Source organism: Lissotriton vulgaris, chromosome 1_1 (assembly GCF_964263255.1).
Source record: "Lissotriton vulgaris chromosome 1_1, aLisVul1.2, whole genome shotgun sequence".
Classification (NCBI taxonomy): domain Eukaryota; kingdom Metazoa; phylum Chordata; class Amphibia; order Caudata; family Salamandridae; genus Lissotriton; species Lissotriton vulgaris.
The window spans coordinates 1837888377-1837907183 of NC_141685.1; positions in this window are offsets into that span (position 1 = coordinate 1837888377).

The window sequence follows — 18807 nt, forward strand, 5'->3', positions numbered from 1 at the left end:
AGTACATCGAGTGTAGTTCGGGGAGACTGCTTCAAATTGGTTCTGTGGATCGCTCCTCTTATACAGTTTTTACCCATAGGATAACATTGAACACAAAAGTTTACAACCCGGTTCCCACAATTAGCCCCCAGAGGGGTCGCTTTGGTCACTTTGAAACACACAAGGTCCGGAACATAAGTACGGAAACATTTGGCGGTTCCCAACTGTAAAAACCCATCTTCCCACCATTAGCAATTTCCAATCAGCAGTAAAGTAGATCGAAAAATAGGAACAAAGACAGGTGCAGAGGAAGACGGAGACAGTGGGGAGATCGGAAAGGGTGTAAAAGGGGAGGTATCGGGAAACACGAGATACAGGCATCAAAGGGATGTGCCTAATGAGATGCACGGCTGAGACAATAAGCCCGTGCGGCAAGATGAGCCTCGAGCGGCGCCACCTGCCTTACAGCAGCAACCCCCTCGTCATAAAGACACTTACAAAGAACATGTGTCTTCCGCAAATATCTTGGGAGTCCCAGGGTCGCGAAGCGGACAGCGTCCGTTCGCTGGCTACTTGAGGGCAAGAGACAAAATGGATGCCGTATCTAAGATGGAACCCGTGGGTACAGATGAAAAACCCACATAACAAACGAACGGTTTAAGTTAGCACAGCGAAACTGCGCACACTTACTAAACTCGTCATTTGCGGTTCATAGATACCAGACTCGACCATATTTGTGCGAGTCGAAAACACCACTTACAATTGTCACGGAACCTCAGACGCTCCTTTTGCCCTCATGTAGGCAAGCACTAGTCGGAATCATATTCGATATTCATCAGACCATCAAGATGTTGTTGTAGCATAGCTCTGTCCAACCGAGTCCCCTTGGTAACAGATGGTTGTCTCATACACGTTGTAGCACAGAGGCCACATAAGGCAGGACCACACTGCACACAAAGGCAACACGTGAACAGGAACACTACCACAATTCCGATGATCATCAGAATCTTCCAACCCCAAGTCGACATCAGGCCCCAAAACCATCCAAGTAGCGTCCAATCCCCTACATCCACGTGTATGGATTCGGAGATCTTATGCAACTTCGAGATGGCTTGATAGACAGTAGGAGCATTATCTGGAATGAAAATGCAGCAGCTCGAATGGATCACCTTACATACCCCACCGCGATCTGCTAAGACGACATCTAAAACCATACGGTTTTGTAACGTCATAAGTCTCTCCGCCTGAAGTTCTGTGGTGATATTACCAAGAGCACTGGCAGTAATATTAGCTGTCGATTCTACCACTCGAGTCAAATGTCTCAGGTTCCTACTATTAACCATAGGTCCCCAAAACGGGAGGAAACCCTTGAAAAAGTCTCCTGCTTCTTGACCGGCAGTATCCTCTTCGCTAATTACGCCTCGTACAACTCTAGTCTTATGATAATCGGCATCTACAGTGAACGTCGGGGGCAACAGATTTGCAATGAAACATGAGCCCATGAAGTCTGCGGGCAACCATGTGTATGCACGATCATAACAGATAAAGTATGTACCCTTGGCAGCCAGAAACACAGGGGACGGGGACATTGGCACAATGTAGGTTTCAGCGCAAGCACTGTCTCCAAGTCGGGTTTGCGGACTTTGACCACGACCCATAAGACACAAATTACCAGTGTGGGGTACGACCCATATTGGAGGCGAGCTTTTAAGCTGCTTTTCACTAGTGAACATACTATATTCCCCTCTACTTAGGACCCTATAGGCTTGTACCTCTTCTTCAGGGATAAGAAAAGGATCATGGATCTCATCTTCCATATCCTCTATTGCCATTGATAGCAGCTTCTGATACGAGGTAGGACCAGAGTTGGGGGAACGTGGTTCTCGAATGGGGTGGAAACCCAGTGCGCTTCGAAACATTGTTTGGAATGCTCGAGCTGACCCTTGGGAACTATACGGTAACACCAGATATGGAATTCCCTTACCCGTAGTATGTGGCATCAACCCACATACCCAACAATTAGTAGTGTTAACCACTAACTGATGCTGATGAAGGAGCTGAATAAAGGAATTGTTGCGGAATTCTACACGTCTAGCCTGCTCGTGTTCCGGTAACATATGAAAGGAATGAGGAGAAGCAGTCGAAGTAAGGTTAGGGTAAGGAGTAGGAGTAGGGGTAGTAAGTAAAAAGTAAGACATAGTGTAATACACCCCACCCGTCAAAAATGCAGAAGCAGTCAGAAACAACACAAACAATTGAAATATAAAACATTTGGTACGACTGAGTTGCTGCAGCTTGAATCTGTATGCCTGAGCTCCTTCCAAATCATTCAGCTTCGAAAATGCCATTCCCTACGACCGTCCGCAACGTTTCTTGACGCACTTCGTTCTGTGCAGCAATAGTCAATCCCCAGGAGTTCCTAGGAACCGACGGCCTTTAACCTAGCGTCAAGACCTACTGTCCAGAAGGAAGTACGCGCGCGGCCCTACGGCCTTCAATACACAATATGTATATATATTAGCACAGTATTTCTCAGCTGTGGAAGGAAAAAGATACAAGGAAGAAGCTTGATATATGTACAAAAAAATTTTTTCAATGATACGAGTGTTCAAAGTAGATCATGGGAAACGAGGATATTGCAGTTGTCAATTTCAGCAAAGAAAGAAAATTGTATTTGTCCTTAGTGTGAGATCGCAAAGAATATCGATGTTTCCCGGGACGTGTCTGCTCGTCGAACAAAGGATTCGTTGAAGAGACAGCGTCCTGCTGATCAGTTTGTTGATCTGGTCTTGAGTCTTTTGCTGACAAATGTTCAACAGTGGCTCTCTGCTGCGCTGAGGGTTCTCCAACGAGCTGTGCGTCGCTAAAAGGTACAAACGCCGGCAATGTTTCTGTTTCTGTTGACGCAATGCCTTTCCTTACCCACGGGTCTGCCGGCAGAGGAATAGGGACTCGCTTACAATGGGTAGCATGTACCCAATTTTTCCGCCCCTCAAGACGAACGGCAGTCCTCGTGGCCAGGAGTACCTGGTAAGGTCCGGTGAATCGGGGGTCCAGATTGTTCTTGCGTGAGAAGTTACGAGTAACCACCCAGTCCCCGGGCTGGAGCTGGTGGCCTGGACCCTCCGTCTGCGTCGGCAAGGCGTCGTAAACCTGTTGGTGAATTAACCTCAGTTTAGCAGTCAAGTCATGTAAGTAGTCAATCAACATCGGATACTCAAGATCAGAGAATATTCCTGGCCTAGGAACCCCCCACACATTCGCAGGACGGCCGAACACTATCTCATAGGGACTAAGCCCTATTCGGGAGTGTACAGTCGCCCTAGTTGACAGTAATGCTAGAGGCAAAGCATCAGGCCACGAAAGTCCAGTCGTAGCCTGAATCTTCGCTAGCTTTAGTTTAAGGGTGCCATTGTACCCCTCAACCAATCCAGCTGACTGGGGATGATTGGCGCTATGGAATTTTTGATTAATTCCAAGGCCCTTACACACACTTTTCATCACACTTCCAACAAACTCACTTCCGTTATCTGACCACACGACTCTAGGCATTCCATACCGAGGAAAGTATTCCTTCAGTAGGATTTTCGCAGTAGACAAAGCAGTATTGTCTTTGAGGGGATAGGCCTCGATCCATCGGGAGAATGCGCAAACCACAACCAAAACGTACTTCAGGTTATTGCATCGCTCCATATGGATGAAGTCCAATTGAATCACCTCAAAGGGATACAAAGGAGGAGCAAAACTGCCAGGGGGAGTTGGGGTTCCTTTGCCAGGATTGTACATTATACACACCATACAATTCTTCACCAGACGTTCAGCACACCTTGTAATGCCATCATTCTTCCACACATCAGCCAGCAACTTACAAATGCCTTTCGCGCTAATATGTGCTAACCCATGTGCCATTGTCACAACAGCCAGCACATACGCATCAGGCAACATCCATCTTTTCTGATCCGACAAATCAATCCAACAACCATTCGCATCCAACTTTCCCGTACTCTCTTTCCACTTCGTCTTTTCAGTCTCAGTGGCCTCATTCTGAATTGCTTTCACGCCCTCAACAGTATCTACACACATACTTGATTCTGCAGGCCACCTAACCGAACTCGTCACATACATTCGAGTGCTAAGGTTCCGGGCAGTCTCCTTAGCAATCTCATCTGCAAACGCATTACCACGACCAACATCATCCGTCACTTTACGATGCGCACTACACTTAACAATTGCAACTTGCGCAGGCAAAGTCAATGCATCCAAAAGATTGTTCACAAGCTGGCCATGCTGTATTTTCGTGCCATGCGACGTCAAGAAACCACGCTCTCGCCACAATCGGCCAAAACTATGCGCTACACCGAAAGCGTACTGGCTATCGGTGTACACATTCACACGTTTCCCTTTTGCTAACACGCATGCTCTAGTGAGAGCAATCAGCTCTGCAGCTCGGGCAGAATTCTGATTCAATCTTGCAGTCTCAACAACAGTATTCAATGTTACAACAGCATAAGCAGTAGTCACATCACCATTCGGCAACTTAAAACATGACCCATCCACATACAGGGTGCCATCCGGGTCTTCCAATGGGGTGTTTTTAAGGTCCACACGACCTTTTGTTTCCTCTTCTGTCCGCAAGTAACAGTCATGTTCTGTTACTTCATCTGACTCTGCACTAATTGGTAACAAAGTTGCCGGATTTAGGACATTACAACGCTTTATCTGAATGTGGCTTGCCAAGAGCGTCAATTCGTACCCAGATAACCTCGCACTCGTCAAGTGCTGAGTTTTCGTTCGATTCAAAAGAGTATCGACTGCATGCGGAACCATCACCGTAAGCATATTATCCATGACCAATCCTGCTGATTGTCGGATGGAGACCGCAGCTGCCGCAGTTGCTCTCAAACAACTCGGCAATGCTCTAGCTACTGGGTCTAAGGTCGAGGAAAAATATGCACATGGACGTTGCTTACCACCAAAAGGTTGCGTTAGAACACTCAAAGCACAACCTTCCCTCTCATGAACATATAACGTGAACGGCTTGCTGTAATCAGGGGTACCTAACACAGGAGCCGAACACAATGAATCACGCAATTCAGAAAAACTTTTCTGACATTCCTCCGTCCATGGTAAAGGAGTTGAAACATCCTTGCACGTAAGAGCCACCAATGGTTTCGCTAGCAATGAAAAATTAGGAATCCACTGCCTGCAGTACGACGTGATACCTAGAAAGGCACGCACATCTCTTTGGGTTTGTGGCACAGCCATTCGCGCAATCGCTGCAATTCTCTCTGGGGTCAATCTCCTTCCCTCCTTTGACAATAAGTGACCTAGATAGGTTACTTCTTGACAACAATATTGGAGTTTAGAAGGTGACACCTTGTGATTTAACTCACAGAGATGTTGCAGCAACGACACTGTAGCAATTTTGCAAATGTCCTGAGTATCAGCAGCCACCAATAAGTCGTCGACGTATTGGATTAAAGCCGCACCAACCGGCAACCTAAACGCATCCAGTTGACCCTTCAAGGCTTGACTGTAAATCGATGGACTTTCACAGTAGCCCTGAGGAGCGCGTTTGAACCGGAAGCTACGACCACCAAGAGAGAAACCGAAAAGGTCCCTGCTCTCTTCGGCAATCGGGATGCTGAAAAATGCATTTTTCAAATCAATCACCGAAAACCATGAAGCAGTAGCTGGAATCAGAGTCAGTAGCGCCGTGATGTCAGGCACAACAGGAAATTGAGGAACCACAATTTTATTTACCTCCCGTAAATCGATAACAAAACGATAAACAGGCGGTTTGGTAGGATCAGTACGTTTAAGAATGGGCAGTACAGGGCTGTTGCACACGTTTCCCCGAGTTTCTTCAATAACATCTTTCTCGATCAAATCATAGATGATCGCCAACAAAGCTCGTTCACCATCAAGGGAGATACGGTATTGGGGAATACGTGGCAACCGCACATTAGATTTCAACTGAACAACATAAGGGGAGATATCAAGTAGGCCCACATCATTTGGACCCGTCGCCCACAAAGACGCAGGAAGAGAACTCAATTCCGGCGGAAGCTTATCGAGGGACAAATACATGGGAGAGACTACCCTCTCTCCTAACGTAAGCTTTACACCCGCAGGAGAACAATACAAAGTTGCATACAAACGTTTAAGCAAATCCAGACCCAAAAGATTTTCGCCACAACCAGTGGTCAAAATCAGCGGAGCTTCGAGCTCACGAGGCCCAATTTGAAGGGGCAAAGGGCGCGAAACTGGATTGCTAACGGGGGCGCCAGAGAATCCAACGGAAACATTTGTTAAGCCAGACAAAGGTGCGCCAGGGAGTTTCGAATGCATGATAGAACTTTTCGCTGCACCAGTGTCCAACAGAAAAGGCTCAACGACGCCCGATGTAGCAACTGCGACGTAAGGCCCTCTCTGATCAACCGGAACTGATACCACTCCCTCTCCTTGTCTTTGGCTGTCCTAGTAATTACTATCGTCAGTTCCCTGATCGACGTAATAATCATCTACATTGTACTGCGCAGATCGTCCTTGCGATGATCCACGTTGATCGAAACAGTTATTAGAATTTGATGAATTGTCAGAGCGATCATTCTGAGCACCACGACCTCTACCACGTGATGCGTGCTGTGAACCACCACGACCTCCTTTGGATGAATTACCACTATTACGTTCATTTAAGGCAGGACAATTGAATTTAATGTGTCCCTCCTGTCTACAATAAGCACATTGATTATACCCTAACGAGGATCTTTGGAAAGAGGAATCATTACGCGGCTGCGATCGATTCGATTGCGACTGTGATCTATTCTGCTGAGGCGCATTCTGATTAGAACGCGGCGGAAACGCTTGTTGTAACAATACTTTAGTTTTTAGTTCTTTCGTCTTTTTATCAGCACGGTCATTTTCTTCTTTCTCTCTATTCTCGTAATATTGTGCCGTAGCCAATATCTGAGCTGAGGTAGAAACGGCCCATGCACTTTCCGAATTCTTTAATTTATTGCTCAGATCGGGCAACAAGTTCGACACGAATTTATCCACAAACAACCTCTGTCCACCCTCGGTACCCATATCCTGTCCACTATGATCAATGAATGCTTCCTCGAACCTCGTAAAGAAGTCCGAAACACTCTCATCTTTCTTTTGCTTACAAGCTGACAGTTTGTCCCAATTGACTCTCATGGCTGGCATAAGCGTTTTCATTAACGTTATGATTCGTTGAGGAAGAGCAGTAATCAACTGATCGGGTTTAGTAGCAGCCACTTGTCCAGCGTCTGCCGCTGTAATGGCAGCCCAATCACCACCTAATTCATTTGCGTGATCTTGGTGACGAATCTTAGCCCATACCGGTTGCGGTACGACGTTGCCAAACAACATATCGATATCAGCAAGATTCATCACCGTAGCATCTACGAGCTGCGATAATTCCTTATAATACCCAGTAGGATTTTTACGAGGATCGGGCAAAGATTGTTTCACCTGAAGCACTTCCGATCGTTTCCATGGGAGGTGTATCCACACTCTCTCAAAATGTGCCAATACCGGTTGTGCAGCATTAGGATCAGCCGGTATCCAAACCGGCGGAACTTCACGCATAGGATATTGGCCAGACTCGTCTTGTTTTTCAATATCCTCAACAAACAATGCATGAGGAATAGGAGCGGGACGAAGAGAAAGCAACCGCTCAATAGCACGTCGGACATTTGTATCGACTATCAGCCCATTTGCGAACTGAAGCCGAAGCTCAGACAGGGCGGTCAGCACCTCGTCAGGCGCATCGGCCATTATCTGTTCATATAGGAACTTGCACATTTCGTCAAACACATATCTCTGAGTTGGTATGTTGAATTGACTAAAGGTCTCAAGAACAATACGGGGTGGATTTCTCTGAGGATTTACCATCCAACCCATCGCCATATTATATAGCGCAACACGTTCTCTGTTACCAGGAAGCTGACTACGTCTCTGAGGACCATCAGAACCTACAGACCCAAAAACAGGTCCGAGCGACTGAAAGAAGTTTGTCGCAAGGGGAGAATTACGATTACGAGTAGAGGGAGAAGAGTAAGACACAGGACTAACAAGAGAAGGAGTAGAGACAGTAGCAACAACAGGGGTTAACAATACAGGAGCAGTAGCGGGAGCAGGAGTATGTGGAAGCGGAGGAGCAGTAGGAATAGAAACAGACAAAGGAGCAGGAACAGTCGGAGGAGCGGGTGCAGGTTGAGGAACTGGTGGAGGAACAATAGGTGGAAGAACAGGTACGGCAGGGACCACAGGAGCTGCGGTACCCTGTACGTACGGAGGTGGCGACTTCATAAGATAGGACATTAAAGGATCCTCCACTGCCTCTTCCTTCTTATCCGACTCCGTAGGCAGAGCAGGATAACACTTGTCTATAGTCATACGTTGTAATCTCTCAAACACTTCCTTATCCTTATCCTCCTTATCGCGCTGAAACTGCTCAGCTTTCTTCACTATAGTAGCAACAGTATCTCGCTGACTACGTTTATTCTGTCTGATTTCTTTCTGTCGGGCTTCTTTGCGCCACAACCGAAAGGCATCAAACATGGCCGGCCTTGATTTACGTTCGAACAACTTTATTTCTAGATTGTCTAAGATCGACGCCTCGAAGCTACCGTGAGGTGGCCAACGAAGGTCGCCGTCTTTCTTTGTATATTTAATCCAATAATCGTTAAAGGCAATCGGGCCTAGCCCATGTTTGCTATATAAGTCATACGTAGGAGTTCCAACCGGAGGTATCGGACACGAGTCCTCCAGCAGGGAATCCGCACCACAAGGTCTAAAACAACTGAACAAAGTACTGCGACCAGGCATCTTGCACACTAGCCGAGTTTCACAAACTTCAAGGGTTACGGGATTTACCAAGTCCCAGCAAAGAACAAAACCCTCGGTTTTTGGCCACTGCAGTCGTCAAACAATACAACAACAAAGTACGCTAGCAAAGTGTCACCGACAAAAACACTCACACAGCGTAAACAACAAAGACACTCGCTAAAGTGTCAACAACCAAGAACTCTGGGAGCGACCCACAAAATACTTAACTCAAAGATCGATGGCGTCCTCAGGAAGGCCCGTCAATCGTCTCGCTATACCAAGGTCTACGCCAGGCGCCAAAACAGGTCTACAGTCAGGGCAGCAGTCCGTCGCAGCCGTCAGGAGGCGGGAATCTTCGCGGGAAAAGTCTTCGGGCCACTTATTTCGACAACAGGATCGATGAAGCGGGGTGCACCTTCCCTCGGAGATTTCACACGAAGTTCCTCACGATCGTCGGGCTTGGACCGGTACCACTGATGCAGCCCCACGTTGGGCGCCAACTGAAGGACTGGGTTCTTTTGGACCCAGCGGTGCCAGGGCACAACACCTGAAACCTTCGTGGGTAACCTGCTCCGGCGTACAAATCACAGAGACACGGGACACTTCCTTCGGCGTCAAAGATTCAAGGTTTATTTGCTGCAGGGAACACAGAAGTCACAGGAAGTACATCGAGTGTAGTTCGGGGAGACTGCTTCAAATTGGTTCTGTGGATCGCTCCTCTTATACAGTTTTTACCCATAGGATAACATTGAACACAAAAGTTTACAACCCGGTTCCCACAATTAGCCCCCAGAGGGGTCGCTTTGGTCACTTTGAAACACACAAGGTCCGGAACATAAGTACGGAAACATTTGGCGGTTCCCAACTGTAAAAACCCATCTTCCCACCATTAGCAATTTCCAATCAGCAGTAAAGTAGATCGAAAAATAGGAACAAAGACAGGTGCAGAGGAAGACGGAGACAGTGGGGAGATCGGAAAGGGTGTAAAAGGGGAGGTATCGGGAAACACGAGATACAGGCATCAAAGGGATGTGCCTAATGAGATGCACGGCTGAGACAATAAGCCCGTGCGGCAAGATGAGCCTCGAGCGGCGCCACCTGCCTTACAGCAGCAACCCCCTCGTCATAAAGACACTTACAAAGAACATGTGTCTTCCGCAAATATCTTGGGAGTCCCAGGGTCGCGAAGCGGACAGCGTCCGTTCGCTGGCTACTTGAGGGCAAGAGACAAAATGGATGCCGTATCTAAGATGGAACCCGTGGGTACAGATGAAAAACCCACATAACAAACGAACGGTTTAAGTTAGCACAGCGAAACTGCGCACACTTACTAAACTCGTCATTTGCGGTTCATAGATACCAGACTCGACCATATTTGTGCGAGTCGAAAACACCACTTACAATTGTCACGGAACCTCAGCTTGTGCCTCTTATCAGCTCACAGCAATCCCACTGTGTGAGACTTACTGGAGGTAACATGAGGGGTTTTTGGCCCCAAGGATCTTCACCTTCCAAGGGGACTTCATCTCCCAACTAGCAGTGCTCCAGGTGGCATGTTTGCAGCGCTTGGGGAGAAAAGGGCATCTCTTCCGAAGACCTGTCACCAATCCCACAGTGTGGGACTAACTGAAGGTCAGAGGAGGGGTGGATGGCCCGCAAGAACCCTCAAGTGTCAAGGGCAGTTCATACCCCAGCTAGTAGTGCACCATGAGGCACGTTTGTAGCAGGACGGTCAACAGGGGCAGGGCCTCTTCAACTTGCCAGGCTGGATTTTTCAATAAATGTATTTTGTTTTATTAGGGGATGGACCCCATCCTATGGGCCAGGCCTTTTTCAAATTATAGGGAGGTGGCACAGCCCCTATCCCAGGCCTATTCCAGCAATGAGGTCCCTTCCCCCGAGGGCCCGGCCTTTTTAAAATTGATTTGTTATCATTTATGAGCCCATCCTATATCAATTAGGGGATGGGGCTACACAGCCACCCTCCTGGGGCCAAACTAGGCTCCAGGAATCCCATACCCCATGGCCTACCATTTTTAAGTTTCCCCTGCACAACGCTTGTGTTGTGTTTGTAAAATATATTGCATTTAATATAGACCTTAAAAGGGACTTACATCCTGCCCCCTTGCTTTCCTTCCTTTTCATTGTTTCCTGTGCTTTCTACTTACTTTTCTTCCAATTCTATTGGCTGTAGCATACTGTTTCCTGTTGTTCCTGGTGTTTTCTCGATGGCTTCTCTTATCAGTTTCCTGGCAACCAAATACTGCATCCATCCACTTTTGGGAAAACATTTTTTTAAGGTTTTGCATGCACAGTGTTTATTTTGGGTACTTCTCCCTCATGGCTGCTTCCTTCGTCGTCAGCTTGCCCTTGTTGTTACTCGTTTTTCTTGACCCTCTGCCCCACGTTGTTTTTTACTTGTTTTCTTCTGGTGCTCTCACGCATTCCTCTATCGACTCTGTGTTACTCCATACTACCTATCCCTCCTCCTTTCATTCTCTGCTGCATCTCTGAGCACCACTCTGTAAACATGAGCTGAAAGCCACCGGTACTATAGCTGGTAATTTGTGAACGTCAACTGTCTTAAAGCACACAAAATACTGGCAATTGTAGGAAATATTGCGCAAATCACCATTGAAGATACGTTTTAAGGATCGCCTCTTGCCAGCAAATGTCAGAGTGATGACTTAGTGCACTAGAAACAGCACTATGTAACACCTTGGTGTAATTAACCTGATGTGCGAATCAACGCTTATGACTCACAGACATTACGTATTACCAGTAAGATGGCTTTGAAAATGGCATTGAAAGAATGCAGATAAAACAGCCACATGTCTAGTGTTTTGCTGTACACTTCGATAGTACAACCTCAGAAACTCTGAGAGCTCCAGGTGCTGTAGCCACCTGATGATCGCTCCTTTGAAACCTGACATTAAGTACTTTGTTTTCAATGTTCCATTCTCTTCTGCTTTTCTGGATACTTTCCTAAGACAAATTGAAGACATGATACTAGGCCCTTGTGAGTATTTAATGTGTTTTACTTTGTTACTTTGATGCACAAACCGAGACACTGATTCAAATTTTGGCTCTTCTCATGTTACGTGGTTTGGTGAATTATGTGACTTTCATTGTTTTACACGTTTGCACACTATAGGGAGCAATGTGTCTGGCTCTTCTGTTTATTTACCTATAATAATACATTATTTTTTAACTCCCAAACATGGCGTATGGATAAAATGAGTTTTCTAAACAAGTGTTATAAGGAATCAAACTACACTAAACAGTGCATTAACTATCTGACACTGACATTAATTAGCAAGCATTCTTACGCCTTTCAGATCTGTTACTTTATTTACAATATGATTGGTTTGCTGTCCATGCTATGATGTACTTTCTAATTATAAGTAGATTATGTTAATAAGTTCAATTTCCTATTTAAACTACACTAATTCATCCATTAATCGTCTGATGGTCATAGACATTTACAATTAAACCTGAAACCTCTCAGCTCTCTTGCAACACATTTTTTTTTAAACTGTAGAGTCCATCTTTACAGCAGCATCACACATGAAAACACCCGGCCAACATTTTATTTTGTTTAATTCCTTTGGGAGACTCAGCCTCCCAGTAGCTGACAGGTTTATGCAAAAATAAGTATTACAGTGGGTTGGCATTTCCTGATGGAGTCTACAGGTATTGGCATAGAGCAGGTTGGAGACATGAATGCCAACCCACTGTGGTAATTATTTATGCATGAGCTGTGATCAAAAATCAGACGCACTGGGGTTTTATTTTATTTTGTAGCACTACAGACACCATAATGCTCGGAGGCCTGTTGGGGAGGGGGCATCTTTGCAATATAAACATGTGACTGCAGTCCTCGCTGTTGACTCTGTGCCTAGCCTGTGAACAAGGGCGTGGAGGCCTGAAACGCATCTGGCTGTCATTCATAAGGTATCCAGTCGCTGCTGTGCTTGCTGCACCTTCATTAAAGGAATTTGAATCCACCTGTGAGGCTTTTCCGTATGGGGCACCCCTTTGTGTTGTTGGATATAATAGGGCCAGGCCGGACGTGGAACTGCCAGCTGCGGAAGTGCGGATCTGTGGACCACGAGTGCGTGGTATCTGGGACTTGTGGTTTCCATAATGAAGGCTACAGGTTTTGGCAGGGAATGAAAGCTAACTTTTTTTTCAATAAAGTTTAGAGTTGCGACACTACTGCGCCTTTCAGCGCGGCCCTAGTATGAACACGAAGGGTGCACGGCCCCGTGGTGTTAATAAGAAGGGTGCATGTCTCACAGTGCACCCCCCCTTATGTGAACACGCTGGGTGTGCGGCTCTCAGTGAGGCACACAAGTACTTCTCAGGTTTTTAAAACACAGAGAGGCATATTCTCAAGACACATCGTTGAGTTAACAACACTTTATAACAGCTAAAATGGTGATGAATTTAACGCACCATTCACAAGCTGGTGCAAAAAGCCTATATAACCAGTTTTCCAACGATAGGAGCCTCCAAAAATATTGTCACGGATGACCCCGGTTAATATAGCTAATGAGATGCGGAGTAGGCATTCCCATGCAAAAAGCAGCAAACACACCACTTCGCAACATTCTCAACGACCAACAAGATGGGCAAAGAGAACACAAAACAGGCAATAAGGTGCGTAAACACCAGAAAGTTTACAACTGCTCTGACCTGGTATAAAGTCGGACTACAACCTGTAACATGAAAGGGAGCCAAGCCCACAGCCACACCTGAACGACCACAGATGCCATGGAGCCAACAATCATGCAGCTCAGACACACAAGAGTGCCCCCACACTCCCCACCATCAGCCCCTTGTCCACTATCCCCTCCTGACCCCCAACAAACAAATGTGACAGCAACCTTCCGAAATCTGGAATGTAACAAATTGGTTGATGTCACACAATTATAGCAATCAAGATGCATGTGAGGTTGGACAAATGAGAATCACAGTCATCTATGGATTTACATATAAAACATTTTATTTAAACAAAACAACAAAATAAAAATAGGTACTACCATGGCATGTCATCCCTCAAGAATCTGTGAATCACAGCCTGCAAGAAAAAAAGCAAGATAAGATTGTGCGTCAGAGAGAGCGAGGAAGAGAGAAAGATTGAGAGAAAGAGGAAGAGAGAGAAAGAGTGAGAGAGAGAGGAAGAGAGAGAAAGAAATGTCTGCCCGCCCCTGCGCAACCAAGCTGCTGCACACCATCCACTCTCACTGCCCAGAGTGAGTGTCCGCGCCTGCACACCTAGGAGTCACTACTCACCTTTCTGCCATGGGTGTCTCCAACCACTTGCCAGGACATACTGCAGCAATCAAGCTCACTCATCTGAAACATAGTATAGAATCAGTAATGGCAGAGTACATACAACTGCACACGCCTTCATCACTGTCCAGACCCTGAGCACTCAGGCTGCTGAATCCAACCACTCCCATCACCCAGAAGTGTCTGCCCACCCCTGCACACCCAGGCTGCTGCACCTTATCCACTCCCACCACCCAGAGTTTTCTGCCTGCCCCTGCATACCCAGGCTGCTGCACATCCTCCACTCCCACCACCCAGAGGTGACCATCTGCCCCTGCAAACGCAGGCCTCATTGCTCACCTTTCCACCATGGGTGTGCCTCCAACCACATGCTGGGACATACTGCAGCCCTCAAGCTCACTCATCTGAAACATAGTATAGAATCAGTAATGGCGGAGTACATACACTGCACACGCCTTCATTGGTGCCCCACCTCTCAGCACCCAGGCTGCCGCACCCCATTCACTTCAGGACTTCACCAATATGGCGATTTAAATCAGCGCACCCACCAAGATAGGTATACAAAGGGTGCGCAGCTCCACTTTTCTCTAACAAAACATGTATTTTAGTATTTAATAAAAAAGACGACATTATATACTTTTAATAACAAACACAATAAATTACAAAAACTATTTTTAGTATATTTAACATACAAAATATCACAAAAAACATTCAAAATTACTGAAAAAACCATAGGTTTAATGAATATTATAATTAGAAATTAGCATTAAAAAACCTTTGAAATTCACAAAAAAACAGAGGTTTCAGGGACATTATAGTTAGAAATTAGCATTTAAAAAAACTTAGAAATTCACTGAAAAAATCATAGGTTTCAGGGACGTTATAGTTAGTTGAACTTTTCACTAGTACAAATTCTTAGTAGAGCTCACTATAATTCGTGCCCCAGCAATGCACTGCTGATGACGTCACGTATTACATCACTCATGACATGGCCAGTGACATCTCTGATGACATCTCAAATTACATCACTCATGACATCACTCATGACATCATGCATGTGATAATGTTATGCACCTCCTCACACCCTAATACAAACTTTGATACACACACTCTAAAATAAGGACTACCTTTTTTGAAACCATAGACAAACCAATAGCAGTTACCACATACCACTCATTGATTCACTCTCTTATACAATCACTGAGACAAGCACACACTCATTCATACAGCCACTCTCACAATCACTCACTCTCACATATAGTCATTTATATACTCCAACACTCACAAATACTGCCTTTCACATATGTAGTTACTCACACATATACCACTGAGACATATATTCACTCACCAACACACCTGTACATACACTCACCGACCCATACAGCTATTTCCACATACACTCTTGAACCCATACACCCAGTGAATCACCCACTCACACATCTATGCACAAAGTCACACACCACCCCACCTACCCACACAAACACTCAGGCACCCATACAGATACTCACACACCCATACAGATACTCACACAACCAATAAATAACTCATATAGACACTCATTTAGTTATTCACCAAACCATGCAGCAGCTTACACAACAACAGACAGACTGATACAGTTTTGTCACTAACCCGTGCATTCAGCAAGACACAATTATTCACTCACTTATACAGTCAGTCACACACCTATTAAATCCTCCACCCAGACAATTATACACCCACTCATTCTTCAATACACCTTGGCCTATATATAAAACATATTTAAACTTTATAGAAACACACACACTGGATGATGTCATCAGTGATGTAATCAGTGATGTCATTTGAGATGTCATCAGTGATGCCAATGACTATGTTATCAGTGATGTAATATATGACATCATCAGCAGAGCGTTGCGGGGGTCCGAGTAACAGTTAGCTCTACTAATTATAATAGCTGAATTTCTCTGGTTGTGTACGAGTGAACTGTCCAACTAACTATAATGTCCCTGAAACCTATGTTTTTTCAGTGAATATATATATATGTATAAATATATTACCTACTGGCGGTCGCCAGTAGGTAGTTGTAGTTAGGACCTAGTTTCCATAGGAAATCTGCAACATTTATTTGGGAATAACTTTGGCGCCGGATGACAAATCTTTGTGAAATTCTCAAAGAAGATGGGGCGCTCCGCTCCGCTCCTTCCCTGAAAGCTTTGTGGTGATTCGTGAAGCAGGGGCCTAGAAAAAAAGGGGTCCCAAAACATGTTTTCCCCATTCAATTTTCAATAGGGACCGTTAGACACGGCTAAAGCCCAAACTGCTGAACGGAATTACACCAAATTTGGCAAAAAGATAGAGTTTGGTTTGTAGATTGTGCTTTTTGATTAATGGTGTAAATCTGTTCAGTAGGTCCTGAGAAAATAAAAAAGTAAAGTCATAGATATATCTATAGATGAAATTCCATACGTGTACTGTCCGAGGATAGTACGTGTACCATTACGAGCACGAGCTGCATGCTAATTAGCTGTGAACTGTCTTTCAACAATCCAAACCAGGAAGTGTTGGCAGCCATCTTGTGCCTCGGTAGAACCGAGTCACAAGAAAACAGTAAAAAAAAGTTGAAAAATAAGGAAAGGTGGCAGGGTAGAAACATCCTGACCCTCTAGGCCTGCTCAGGGGGTCCTACATGGATCTTTAGGCCCAAATTTCTTTTTATTTTTTTTCTTTTTCTTTTTTATTTCAAACGATTTTATTAGAAAAAGTTTTTTTAGCATAGACAGTACAGAAAGAAAGAAGGCAATACTGGTCCTGTTATAATGCTGTTGTGGTTACAATTGGCGTACATTCTATATTGTTAGGCGTTAACACATTGGATAGACAAGACTGGTCAGGTTATATCACCGTCTGGGTTAATATTGCGTACATTCTGTATTGTTCGCTAGTTACATGTTGGTTAGTTGTTTACGTTTTGTGGCGTTTGCGACGTTGAAGGGTCTTTATATCGCCTTTGTAAGAGGAAAGCGAAAGTGGGAAAGCAAGGAGGGAAAGAAAAAAGAGGACAGTAAGACAGTGGTGCCTGTTCGTTTTTTTTGGGCAGGGGGCGTTCACGCGTCATCGTTGGGTGTTGGTTGGTGGCGGGGTATTGAGTCATGTGGGCTGCTTAAGGCGGTTTGTGCGAGCCTAGGAACTTATTCAGGGAGTGCCACATCGCGCCCTTAGCGCTGCATTTTGGTGATTGTTTTTCTGTTATGTTGTCTGCCCCTCTGAGGAAGGTGACACAGTTGAACCAGCTTTTGAAGGACGCCCTACTCCTGTCTTTCCAGTTGGTAAGGATAGTCTTAACCGCCGCTGTGAGTAGGAGGTCGATCAGTTGGCTATCGTGTTTAGATTCGATTTCTGGGGCCATAAAGGCTGTGACTATCCCCGGGAAGTCTGGTTGTGGCGAGTACCCAGTTACGCTGTGTATGAGCTCCCGTACCTTCTGCCAGAACTTTTTGACCTTAGGGCAAAATAGGATAAGGTGCACTAAGTCTCCCTTTTCTTTATGGCAGTTCCAGCAGAGATCACTATCCTGGATCCCAGCGGTCGCCAGGCGGCCTGGCGTCTAATAGGCTCTGTGGAGGAGCCAGTATTTAGTCTGTGCTAGGATCGGGGTGACTTTGTTTTTGGCTTCTGATGCCCAGAGGCTCATTTTTTCCTTCTCACTGAGTTGTCTACCTTGGTGGGCTTCCCAGCTCTCTATTGTTTTGGTATTTAGTCTTGTAGTCTTTGGCTCAACAGTTTGTATAGGTGCGATATCTGATGGCCAATTTTGTTTAAATTCGTCATGTATTGGAGGATTGAGGGGAGGTCTTTGCTTAGGTTTGCTCTTGTGATGGCTGCCCTTATTCTGAGGAAGCTGTAGAACTCTATATCCGGCATGTTGTATGTGTGTTTTAGGCAGTCAAATGTGAGTGGGGTATTGAGTCTCTCTAGTTGGTTAATGTTGGATACTCCCCGCTCGATCCACGCGTCCATGCTAAGTGTCTTGTCCTTATATTTTATTTTAGTGTTGTGCCAGATAGATTCCTATTTAGTGTTCCTAATGCTCTTCTTCATTTTCTTATCGACTTTGAGGAGAGCGTTCTTGGTATTTTTGAGTATGGGGTTGTTGGCCTCCGGGTGTTTTTTGGCTGTGAGTAAGGCTAGGGAATCAAGCCCCTTTATGTGTGCTCTATCTATCCTCAGCCAAACCGGCGTGTACCCCTGCTCTGGTAAGAGCCAGTATTTTCCTTGTTTGGCTAGGCATGCTGTCTGGAATGTTTTGAAGCTGGTGATGTTGAGTCCCCCTAGGGCTTTGCTTAGCTTTAATTTCTGTAGGCTTATCCGGGGTTTCTTGCCTCTCCACAGGAATGTGTTTGTCATAATCTCCAGCTTCTTATGGAAGTCATCTCTGGTTATGAGTGGGAGCATACTGATTAGATAGTTAACCATGGGAGTAAGCATCATTTTTATTGTCTCTACCCTGCCCCACCAGCTGATATACTTTGGTGACCATGATTCTAGTTTTTCTTTTAGTTTTTCTAGTATTTTTTTCTCATTGTGGTCGATAGTTGGTTTGAGGTCTCTGCCGAAGTAGTTGCCAAGATATTTCAGGAAACTTGTCTGCCAAGTCAGGCCTGAGTTACCTAGTACCGTCCTTGTTGTGTGCACATT